Source organism: Ovis canadensis, chromosome 9, assembly GCF_042477335.2.
Source record: "Ovis canadensis isolate MfBH-ARS-UI-01 breed Bighorn chromosome 9, ARS-UI_OviCan_v2, whole genome shotgun sequence".
NCBI classification, from domain to species: Eukaryota; Metazoa; Chordata; class Mammalia; order Artiodactyla; family Bovidae; genus Ovis; species Ovis canadensis.
The window spans coordinates 92,366,743-92,378,744 of NC_091253.1; the positions used below are offsets into that span (position 1 = coordinate 92,366,743).

The window sequence follows — 12,002 nt, forward strand, 5'->3', positions numbered from 1 at the left end:
TGTCCGGTTCTAACTGTCTTCTTGACCTGCTTACAGGTTTCTCAGGAGGCAGGTCAGGTGGTCTGGTATTCCCATCTCTTTCAGAATTGTCCACAGTTTGTTGTGATCCACACAGTCAAAGGCTTTAGCATAGTCAGTGAAGCAGAAGTAGATTTTCTGGAATTCCCTTGCTTTTTCAATGATCCAGCGGATGTTGGCAATTTGACCTCTGGTTCCTCTGCCTTTTCTAAATCCAGCTTGAACATTTGAAAGTTCACAGTTCATGTACTGTTGAAGCCTGGCTTGGAGAATTTTGAGCATTACTTTACTACTGTGTGAGATGAGTGCAATTTTGCCGTAGTTTGAGCATTCTTTGGCATTGCCTTTCTTTGGGATTGGAAGAAAACTGACCTTTTCCAGCCCTGTGGCCACTGCTGACTTTTCCAAATTTGTTGGCATACTGAGTGCAGCACTTTCACAGCATCATCTTTTAGGATTTGAAAGAGCTTAACTGGAATTCCATCATTTCTACTAGCTTTGTTCATAGTGATGCTCCCTAAGGCCCAGTTGACTTCACACTCCAGGATGTCTGGGTCTGGGTGAATGATGACACCATTGTGGTTATCTGGGTCATGAAGATCTTTTTTGTATAGTTCTTCTGTGTATTCTGGCCACCTCTTCTTAATATCTTCTGCTTCTGTTAGATCCATACCATTTTTGTCCTTTATTTCTGTCCTGAAACTATAAAGTTCAGAAGATTAGGTGTATTAAATGTATTTTTAACTTTTTACTGTGGGTTTATTGAGATGCATCATTCATCTGTCCATTTCATCATAGGTGATTAGAATGCAAAACTAGGAAGTCACGAGATACCTGGAATAACAGGAAAGTTTGGCCTTAGAACACAAAATGAACCAGGAGAAAGGCTAACAGAGTTTTGTCAAGAGAACACACTGGTCATAGCAAACCTCTTCCAACAACACAACAGACTCCACACATGAACATCACCAGATGGTCAATACCGAAATCAGATTTTGCAGCTAAATATGGAGTTCAGTTCAGTTCAGTTCAGTCGCTCAGTCGTGTCCGACTCTTTGCGACCCCATGAATCGCAGCACGCCAGGAGGAGCTCTGTTTAATGAGTAAAGACAAAAACTGGAGCTGACTGTGGCTCAGATTATCAGCTCCTTATTGCAAAAGTCAGGGTTAAACTGAAGAAAGTAGGGAAAATCACTAGGTCACACAGGTATGACCTAAATCAAGTTCCTTATGATTATATAGTGGAGGTGATTAATAGATTTAAGGGGTTAGATTCTGGTAGACAGAGTGCCTGAAGAACTATGGATGGAGTTTGTAACATTGTACAGGAGGCAGTGACCAAAACAATCCCAAAGAAAAAGAAATGCAAGAAGGCAACGTGGTTGTTTGAAGAGGCTTTACAAATAGCTGAGAAAGGAAGAGAAGCAGAAAGCAAGAGAGAAAGGAAAAGATATACCTAACTGAATAGCAAGGAGAGAAAGGAAGGCATTCTTAAATAAACAGTGAAAAGAAATAGAGGAAAACAATAGAATGGGAAAGACAAGAGGTCTCTTCAAGAAAACTGGAGATATCAAGGGAACATTTCATGCAAGGATGGGCATGATAAAGGACAGAAGGACCTAACAGAAGCAGAAGAGATTAGAAAGAGGTGGCAAGAATACACAAAATAACTAAAAGAGAAAGGTCTTAATAACTTGGATAATCACAATGGTGTAGTCACTTACCTAGAGCCAGACATCCTGGAGTGTGAAGTCAAGTGGGCTTTAGAAAGCATTACTAAGAGCAAAGCTAGTGGAGGTGATAGGATTCCAGCTGAGCTATTTAAAATCTTGAAAGATGGTGCTATTAAAGTGTTACACTCAACATGTCGGCAAATTTGGAAAACTCAGCAGTGACCACAAAACTGGAAAAGGTCAGCTTTCATTCCAATTCCAAAGAAGGGCAATGCCAAAGAATGTTCAAAGGGTAAAAGTGTTAGTCATCCAGTTGTGTCCAACTCTTTGTGACCCCATGTACTGTGGCCTGCCAGACTCCTCTGTGCATGGAATTCTCCAGGCAAGAATACTGGGGTGGGTTGCCATTTCCTTTTCCAGGGGATCTTCCTGACCCAGAGATAGAAACCAAGTCTCTTGCAGTGCTGGCAGAATCTTTACCGTCTGAGCCACCAACTACCATACAATTGTGTTCATTTCACATTCTAGCAAGGTGATGCTCAAAATCCTTCAAGCTGAGATTCAACAATACATGGACCAAGAACTTCCAAGTGTACAAGCTGGGTGTCTGAGAGGCAGATGAACTAGAGATCAAATTGCCAACATTCATTGGATTATGGAGAAAGCAAGGGGGTTCCAGAAAAATATCTACTTCTGCTTCACTGACTATACTAAAGCCTTTGTCTGGATCATAAAAACTATGGAAAATTCTTAAAGAGATGGGAATATCAAATCAACTTACCTGTCTCCTGAGAAACCTGTGTGCAGGTCAATAAGCAACATTTGGAACCAGATGTGGAACAATGGACTGGTTTAAAATCGGGGAAGGAACGAGTCAAGGCTGTATACTGTTACCCTGCTTCTGTAACTTATATGCAGAGTGCATCATGTGAAATGCTGGGCTGGAGGAAGCACAAGCTGGAATCAAGATTGCTGGGAGAAATATCAACCACCTCAGATATGCAGATGATAACACTAATGGAGTAAAATGAAGAGGAACTAAAGAGCCTCTTGAGAAAGGTGAAAGAGAAGAGTGAAAAAGCTGGCTTGAAACTCAACATTAAAAAAATTAAGATCACAGCATCTGGTCCCATCACTTCTTGGCAAACAGGAGGAGAAAAAGTAGAGTGATAGACTTTTATTTTCTCTGGCTCCAAAATCACTGCAGATGATGACTGCGACCGTCAAGTTAAAAGGCACTTGCTCCTTGGAAGGAAAGCTATGAGAAACCAAACCTAGATAGCATATTAAAAAGCAGACATGACTTGGCTGACAAAAGTCTCTATAAACAAAGCTATGGTTTTTCCAGTAGTCATGTACAGATGTGAGAGTTGGAACATAAAGAGGCTGAGTGCCAAAGAATTGAAGCTTTCACATTGCGGTGCTGGAGAGGACTCTTGAGAGTCCCTTACTCTGCAAGAAGATCAATTAATCCTAAAGGAAATCAACCATGAATGTTCATTGGAAGGACTGATGTTGAAGCTGAAGCTCCAGTACTTTGGCCACCTGATTCAAAGAGCCAACTTACTAGACAAGACTCTGATGCTGGGAAAGACTGAAAGCAAAAGAAGGGGGCGGCAGATGATGAGATGGTTAGATAGGATCACTAACTCAATGGACGTGAATTTGAGCAAAGTTTGAGCAAAGTCAGAAAACCAGTGGAGGACAGAGGAGCCTGATGTGCTACAGTGCATGGGGTCACAGAGCTGGACACGACTCAGCGGCTGACGACAACAACAACACACACATACAAAGATTTGGTTTTTCCAAAGGTAAGATCATCCTATTAATGTTACTCTGTTACTTTATGTCTACATTTATATCATACAGACAGTTTTCCAAGTGTATACACATAACTCTAACTCATTAAAAAATAACTGCAGGCTATATTCTGAATTACAGATAAACCATAATTTATTCAACATTTCCTGACAGAAATTCAAATTGTCTTTTAGTTTTTTGGGAGTCACAAACTGAGCTTTAGTAAACTTCCTTGGACATAGAACCTTACATACTGGACCCTTGATTTCCACAGGATAAACAAACAGAAATGGCATTACTGAACATAACCTCTGTACTTTTTAATAGGTAGCTGGCTGTATGCCCAAAAGGAACAGCAATTCACATTTACAGCAGCAATGGATGAGTGCTCATCGTCTCACCCTCTTGCCAGATACACTACCAAGGTCTCTGATATAATATTTTGCCTATTTGATAGTCAAAAATGGTATTTCATTGCATTTGATTACCGATAAAATTTAGATCTATGCTCTTCTGTTATCAGGGTTTAACTCATAAAAAAGAGTGATGTGCAAGGCCAAACAATGCAATCTGCCTCTAAGGCTGGTAGTTATCCCTATAAGACAAGGGCAAGGTCTGTTGGATTCTGGGCAAAACCCACACTCAGTTAGACAGTAGGGTCTATACCTGGGGCACCAGAGAAAGAAAGGAAGACACAGCTGAACTCTGAGGTGTGAATAACAGTAAATAAATGAAGAGGGAAGTGGGGTCAGTCTTACTAATGCTCAAAGGCTGTATCAAAACCAGGTCTTACAGGGGAGGGGGTAAGGAACACTGAAGACCAGATGCCGCTTTTACAGCCTTTGCCCCTCACTTGCAGGGTAAATAAGAAAGAAGAAAAAGAAATGAGAAAAAGAGAAAGAGGGGAAAAAAAAACCAACAAATACCCAGTTTCCTCGAGTGAGGGCCAGGCTCCTGTAAGAGGGCGGGTGTCTGGAGCCTCTTGATACAAGAAAGCAGGCAGCACGGCCTCCCACAGCTCAGCCCCGTCTCCAGCTGCGAGTGAAATCTGAGGACCAGCCGGAGGCCAGTGTGGAGGGGCCGCCATCAGCTGAACCGCGGCTCAACCAGAGGCGTGCCTTTGCACAGGTCGTAGAAGTTCTCTAAAACTTCTTTTTCCATTTTGAAAAATGAGAGAGGGGTTTGGAATTTCTGATGTGGAAGGCCACTTCCGATTCTAAGATTCTATAATTCCAAAGATAAAATGTTGATAGTTTTCTGATAATTCCAGCTCATCTGTAAGTGGTATCCATGAAAAAGTTGAAAGGTCGTACAATTTGCAGTCTAGGGTTCAGGTCCCAACCTGCCAGCTATGTGATCTTAGACAAACTCTGTGATTCCCCTTAGACTTTCCCCATCTATAAAACTGAAAAAATAAACCTCATAGTGTTGCTATAAGATTTAAGCATTTGAGAGGGTACTTATAAACTGCAAAGGTTAAAACAAACTCAGCAGAACATTCTTACTAAGTCAGACACTTGTTCCCATTTCTTCCCTTAGTTTAAACTTCACTAATCAGATACTTACATCATTCATTCTGAAAATATTGAAAGAATGTCTTCTGTTTTAGGCACTGGAGATACTTTAGTGAATAAGACGCTGGAGGTCACTGACATCATAGGACTTGGACCTGAAGATGTTCTTTTAACATCTGCATCAGACAAGGAGATCTGGGCATGTAAGTATTCTAGGAAGCTACATAAAAGGTAAACAAGTTGTGTCCAGTATTGTAGGTATGAATTCAATAAATATGTGCAGAGCTCCTACAATAGCCCCAGACCTAAGGACCAGATACTGTTCTAGGTATTGGTAGGTTGAGCTCTGCACAAGACAGACCAGGTCTCTGGCCTTTTGAAGCTTACGAGCCACCGGAAGAGTTGAATCAAGCAGACTATCACTAATTATATGAGTACATATGACTTCCCTGGTGGTTCAGATGGTAAAGAATCTGCCCGCAATTCGGGAGATCCAGGTTCGACCCCTGGCATGGGACAACCCCCTGGAGAAGGAAATGGCAACCCACTCCAGCATTCCTGCCTGGAGAATTCCATGGACAGAGGAGCTACAGTCCATGGGTTTGCAGAGTTGGACACAACTGAGCGACTAACAAATATATATATATTTTTTATTTTTTTTAAATTACATATGTAAGGCACAGCCAAAGAGAAGTATGAGGCTGCTGTGAGAAGTCTGAACATGGTTATGGACCCAGGGCTGCGGGCCTCTTCCCGGGCTACACTCAGGATGGGAGCCATCATAAACTCTGACTTGTCCCCCTCATGTCTCATTTCTCCTTCCAACTATTAAGCCTGGACAAGTTAACCGCCTTTATCAAGGAATGAGATGTCTGGGTGGAGAAAATAACCACAACTATTTTTCAGGTGTGGTCAGTTGTTATGGCTTAATTAGATTTTTAAACAGCATTCACCCATTCTGCTAAAGTGTGACTCAGCTTCATCCTTCTTTCAGGTTCCTCTGAATTTACCCGGTGACTCACTTAACATAACGACTCCACAACCAGTAACGGACTATCAGCTGCCCTCTGACCTCTGAAGTATGGATCACTGTGCTGCGTTCTCGGCTGTTCATTCAACAACTGGGATTCTTTTACATGCAACATGGTCCTAGGTCCTTGCTTCTGGCATCTACAGTCACATTTGAAAACTTATATCAGGTACAGGTCATTTGCATCTCTCTTTGAAGACAGTATGAGTGGATACCATTTGATGAAAGGAGATACAGGAGCTCCCACGAAGGAGACCTCACTTCTGGCTCGAGTTAACTAGGGAAGCGGAGGCGGCAGCTCTGATGAGAACCTGCTTCATCCAGGGCATTTTATGTAGATTCTTGGATCTGATGTGGAATGCTGCACAAAGACCTTGGAGGTGGAGACCTTGAGTAATGGGAAGAACTAGGAAAGGCAAAAATGAAGTTTCAACTGAGAATTTATCCACTGCCCAATGCTGGTCAGGCACCCGGGTAAGCAGTGCGGACCTTGCAGCACAGGGCTTTCGGCAGGAGACACACACAAATAAACAGGCAATTACAACTACCATATGGTGTAAGGTGTCCTGAGATAGATAAAAACGCCGGGGTAATGGGAGAACACAATAAGGCGTATTTGTCAGGATTTGTTCAGTTGCACTTAAGCTAAACTGTGACGGACTGGCTTAGGTCACCAGGAACCTCAGTGGATCCAGGACTTAAGGAAGCTCTCTCTGTGTGTCACCATGTCCTGTAATTTTGTAGATGGTGTGTTCTTCCAGATGAACGTTCTTTGACACAGTGACCCCAGATGCAAGAGGCAGGATTTCAGCTAGCTCCAGTGGAAGGAAGTCAGGGAGGGACTTTGGCCCTGCTTGGGCCATTCAGCTTTCCCTTAAACTGTTGCCCAGGGAAAGGGAACTGTGATTAACATACTGGGTTTCTGCGTCTATCCCTGTTGGTGGGCAGGTAGAGGTGGGGGGCGGGGGTGGGCGGCACCTGGGGTGGGTGGGTGGGTGGAGAAATACATGCTGGGCTACCATGAAGAGGCCCTAAAGGGAACACGGGCTGGAACAGAGAGCAAGGCGTGTGCACGGTGAGTTCCTGGGCTGCTGGGAGATTAGTCTGGCCAGAGCCGGGGTCACACCCAAGAGCAGGGAGGGAAACTGAGGCCAGACCGTGCAGGGCTTTGAATGCCTGGCCAAGGACGCTAGGTCAGCCTGATGGGTACGTGGTGACGGTTCTGTGCAGAATCTTTCCCATTTTCCTGAAAATCATTCAGAGCAACAAGAACAGAGGTGTGAAACCCCAACAAGCTTAAATCTTTAGTGAATAAAACAAGGAAAGGAGAAATTTCAGACTGCGTATGGTGTGCTGTGTCACCCCCACCGCCAACAAACACAGGAAACTATAACGGGAGGCTCAGCAGGTGACCCAGGGACGGGCAGAAATGGCACAAGGGTCCTGAGGAGGCAGGTCTCAGCAATGCCCAGTGAGAAGTCAGCCCAGGAGAGGACTCGGCCTGGGTGGGAACAGCTGGGTGAGTGGGATAAGGAGGAAGAGGGCAGGGACACTGGGGAGGAAGAAATAAATCTGTGAGTGACTGGGGCAGCCACAGTTGCAGCTCAGGAAAGCGAGGAGAGCAGGCAGGCAGGAAGGGGCAGGATGCCTGGGAATCAGTGGCTGGGGGGAGGGACCAGGATGAATGACAGGCACTCAGCTGAGCCAGGTTACAGCTCTAAACTGAGAGGACACCTTGACACACGAAGGTGCCACAAAGTCAGGTATACGCTACACGACAGAGGCAGGAAGCCTTGAGCCGAGAAATGTGCAAAGCTCCCTCGTTCCCATCATGGGATTCTCTTGCTAACAGTCATTTTAGAAAACTCCAACTCATTCCAAAATGATAAAATGTTAGAGGTCAACATTCAATCAAAGGCACTGTCAGGAACACATCTCTACAAAGGTACCGTTAGAAGAAAAATCTGAAGAGGAGCAACAAAACTTCCCTGCAGGCTAAGAAAACTCAACAGAAAAATGTGGCCACAAAGCAGAAGCAAGTTTTTTCGCAACGTCCCAAGATGAATTTTTACAAATATAACGAGGCAGCGGCAGCTAAGCAGGGAGCTGACAAAGCAGAAATGGTTCAAGGAGGGGATGGTCAGGTCAAGGACCAGAAGGGGACAGAGAGCGGGAGGGCAGGGGACAGAAACGGGTAGATTTAGGGAATAAGCGTAAGAAACATAAATGCTAGACGTTTCAGAACAAAAACCAATTACAAGGAACACAAGAGAGACCAGACACCACTCTGAGGGACGCCACGGAAGATACAGATAAATGAAAGTGAAGATAAAGTGGAAATTAATAAACATCATTAGAGAGGGGGTGATGGGGAAGAAGACAGGCTAAGGGGAACTGCACAAACATAGGTCAGGGTAACTGAGGGAAAACCCAGACAAGCCAACAGAACCGATACTTTAAAATGAGCCCAACTTTAAGTAGGGATTGGAGGGAGAGCTAGGCCCAGGTCAGAGGCCTGAATTTAGTAGCGAGGTGGGGAGGGCAGGCCTGGCAGTCTTCTGCAAGGCTGCTTATCTGGGGGCAGGTCAGAGGCATCTTCCCTGGGGGCTCTGGGGCACTTCCCCTGAACTGCGGCATCGTAGGAGGGACACAGTGGGAATGCACCAAGCATTATAGCATTATAGGTATATGTAGCATATACCTGCATATACGTGTTCCCTGGTCCTGGCTCAGCCCCTTGGAGGGCTTAGATACAAGGTAGCAATCAGAGAACCAAAACTACAGAGACTGATGTAATAAACATGTATCCAGCACCCAACTTTATAAAATCTTAACCTTTTACCATATTTGCTTCAGATGTTTTTAAGGAGAAAAACAAGTTTACCGATACAGCTGAAGCCAGTTGTGAACCCCTTGGATCCCATTCATCTCCACAACCCCCGTGAGATACCAGTAGCCTGAAATTGATCACTGCTTGCTGGCTTTTATGCTATTACTATATAAGTAAGTATCCATAATGATATGTAGTATTTCTTTCACAAGCTTTCAAACTTGATATAAAGGTATCATACTGAATGTTTCGACCTAAAATTTGCTTCCCCTCCACCAAATGTTTTTGAAATTTATCTATGTTGACACATGTGGCTGTACTTCATTTTAACCATAGCACAATATATCACAATGTATCCATCCGGTCTTTTGTCGATGAACCTCTGGAAAAAGGTCTGCCGGTCATTTTATAAAACTAAAGCATATACCCAGCAATTCACCTCTTAGGTACCACTCAAAAAAAATGAATATGCTTGTTCACAAAAAAGAAAGAAATCAGACACAAAATATGTATATGCAAGATTCCATTTCTGCGTGTAATATATGCAAACACATATACATTCATATATATTCATGGTGTGACCAATCTATGGTGGAAAAAAGAACGGTGGCTGCCTCTACGAAGGTGAAAATGGGAATTAACAAGAAAAGGAAACTGCGGAAGTGACAGTTATAGTCTATAATTTGTCAGGAGTTTGGGTTATACAAGTGTATCTGTTAAGAATGTATACTCAATATTTGTATTTTTTGTTGAAATTTTATCAAAGAAAAAACTAAACAAATATTGAACAATGGAGAAAAGACGATCTCTTCAATAAGTAGTACTGGGAAAACTGGACAGCCGTATGTAAAAGAATAAATTTTTAAAAATGTATTAAAACCTACATATAAGACCTAAATACCTGAAACTTCTAGAAGAGAACACAGGCAGAATGCTCTTTGACATAAATCGTAGCGATATTTTTTTGGATCTCTCGCCTGAGGCAAAAGAAACAAAAGCAAAAACAAACAAGAGGGGCCCAATTAAGTTTACAAGGTTTAGCACAGAAAAAGGAGACAATCAACAAAATGAAAAGACAACCTACTGAATGGGAGAAAATATTTGCAAATGATATGACCGATAATGGGTTAATAACCAAAATATATAAACAGCTCATACAACTCAATATTAAAAAAAAAATTAAAAATGAGCAGAAGGCTGAAAAGACTTTTCTAAAGAAGACAGACGGACGGCCACAGGCAAGTGAAAAGATGTTCCAATATCATCAGAGAAATGCAAATCAAAAATCACAACGAGATGGCAATTCACACCTGTCAGAATGGCTGTCATTAAAATGTCTGCAAGTAACAAACGCTAGTGAGGATGTAGAGAAAAGGGAAACCTAGAGCACGGTTGGTGGGGATGCGAACGGGTGCAGTCACTGCAGAAAACAGCATGGAGTCCTCCATAAACTGAAAACAGAACTACCACACCATCCAGCAATTCCACTGCTGGGTCTAGATCTAAAGAAAACAAACACACTCGTTCAAAAAAGGTACAGCGAGCCCCAAGTTCATAGCAGTGTTATTTACAATAGCCAACACATGGAAGCATCCTAAGTGCCCATCAACAGATGAATGAAGATGGATATCTATAAATAATACTGCTGCTGCTGCTAAGTCGCTTCAGTCGTGTCCAACTCTGTGCGACCCCATAGACGGCAGCCCACCAGGCTCTGCCATCCCTGGGATTCTCCAGGCAACAACACTACCCAGACATAAAAAAAGAATGAAATGCTGCCATTGCAAGAGTGTGGATGGACCTAGAGGGTATTATGCTTCATGAAATAAGCCAGAGAAAGACAGGTACTATATCTTATCACTTATGTGGAGGAATCAAAACTGAATATGACAAAACAAATGGTCTGTTATACTCTCTCAGATACAGAGAATTAGTGGATACCAGTGGGGAGGTGGAAGGAAAGAGGGGCAAGATAGGGGTAGGCAATTAGTAGATACAAACTACCATTATAAAATAAATAAAACACAATGTTATATCCCCTGTGCCCTACTGTACAGCACGGGATATAACAAAGGTTGCATAATAAATTTAAATGGAGTATAAGTTATAAAGAGTTGGACATGACTGAGTGACTGAACAACAACAGGTTATAAAAATATTGAGTCGCTATGTTGTACACTGGAAACTAATACTAGAAATCAACTATATTTCAATTAAAACAAAAAACAAATGTTGACGTCTGTTAATGCTATGCATGCTGAAGTATTTAGGGGGAAGTAAGTAAGTGTGAGTCACTCAGTTGTGTCCAACTCTTTGTGACCCCATGGACTGTAGCCCGCCAGGCTCCTATGGGTTGTATCCAGGCAAGAATACTGGAGTGGGTTGCCATTTCCTTCTCCAGGGGATTGTCCTTACTTAGGGATCGAACCCAGCTCTCCTGCATTGCAGGCAGATTCTTTACCATCTGAGCCACCAGGGAAAATGTATCCTAAATACTAAAACTATCCCAAATTGATATCCCCCAATTTATTTATTTATTTATTGGAAATGCATCAAAAAACAAGATGGAATGATAGAAGAGGCATGGAAAGATCAAGCATAACAAAATGTTGATGAAATGTAGGCAGTGAGTATATGGGTGTTTATTATAAAATCCTTTCAACTTTGCTGAACATTTAAAATTTTCCTATTAAAATTTCCTCCCACATTTTAACATTTAGCTTGTCTAAAACCAACTCTTGATTTCATCCTTCCCTGAAGCCACTTTTCCCTTCATCTTCCCCATTCTGGTAAGTGACAAATGTTCATCTAGGTGCTCCTTTGGGGTGTCCCTGTCCCACACATCTAATCCATCAGCACATCCTTTCAGCTTTACCTTCAGCCTGTGTCCTGAATGCAACCACCTCTCCATAAGTCTGCCACAACAGCCCTGTCCCAGTCCACACCATCATCTTTCACCTGGGCCTACTGGTCTAACCGGTCTCCCTGCTTCCACTCTCCCCCTCCGAATCTACGCTCCACACAGCAGTCGAGCTGATCACGCTAAAATGCATCCTCCTGCTGCCTCTTCTCCCACTCACTCTATTCCAGCCATCCTGATCTCCTCCTCAATGTCTATTAACTATGCCAAGGTTCCT

General features: G+C 42.9%; 1 long non-coding RNA gene across 1 annotated transcript; it reads left to right on the plus strand.

The window, feature by feature from the left end:
• Window positions 1–7,032: 7,032 nt before the first annotated feature.
• On the plus strand, window positions 7,033–9,873 carry LOC138446107 (uncharacterized). Its single transcript, XR_011259129.1, has 2 exons — window positions 7,033–7,110; window positions 8,892–9,873. It is a non-coding gene; the product is annotated as an uncharacterized lncRNA (long non-coding RNA).
• The last annotated feature ends 2,129 nt before the right edge of the window (window positions 9,874–12,002 follow it).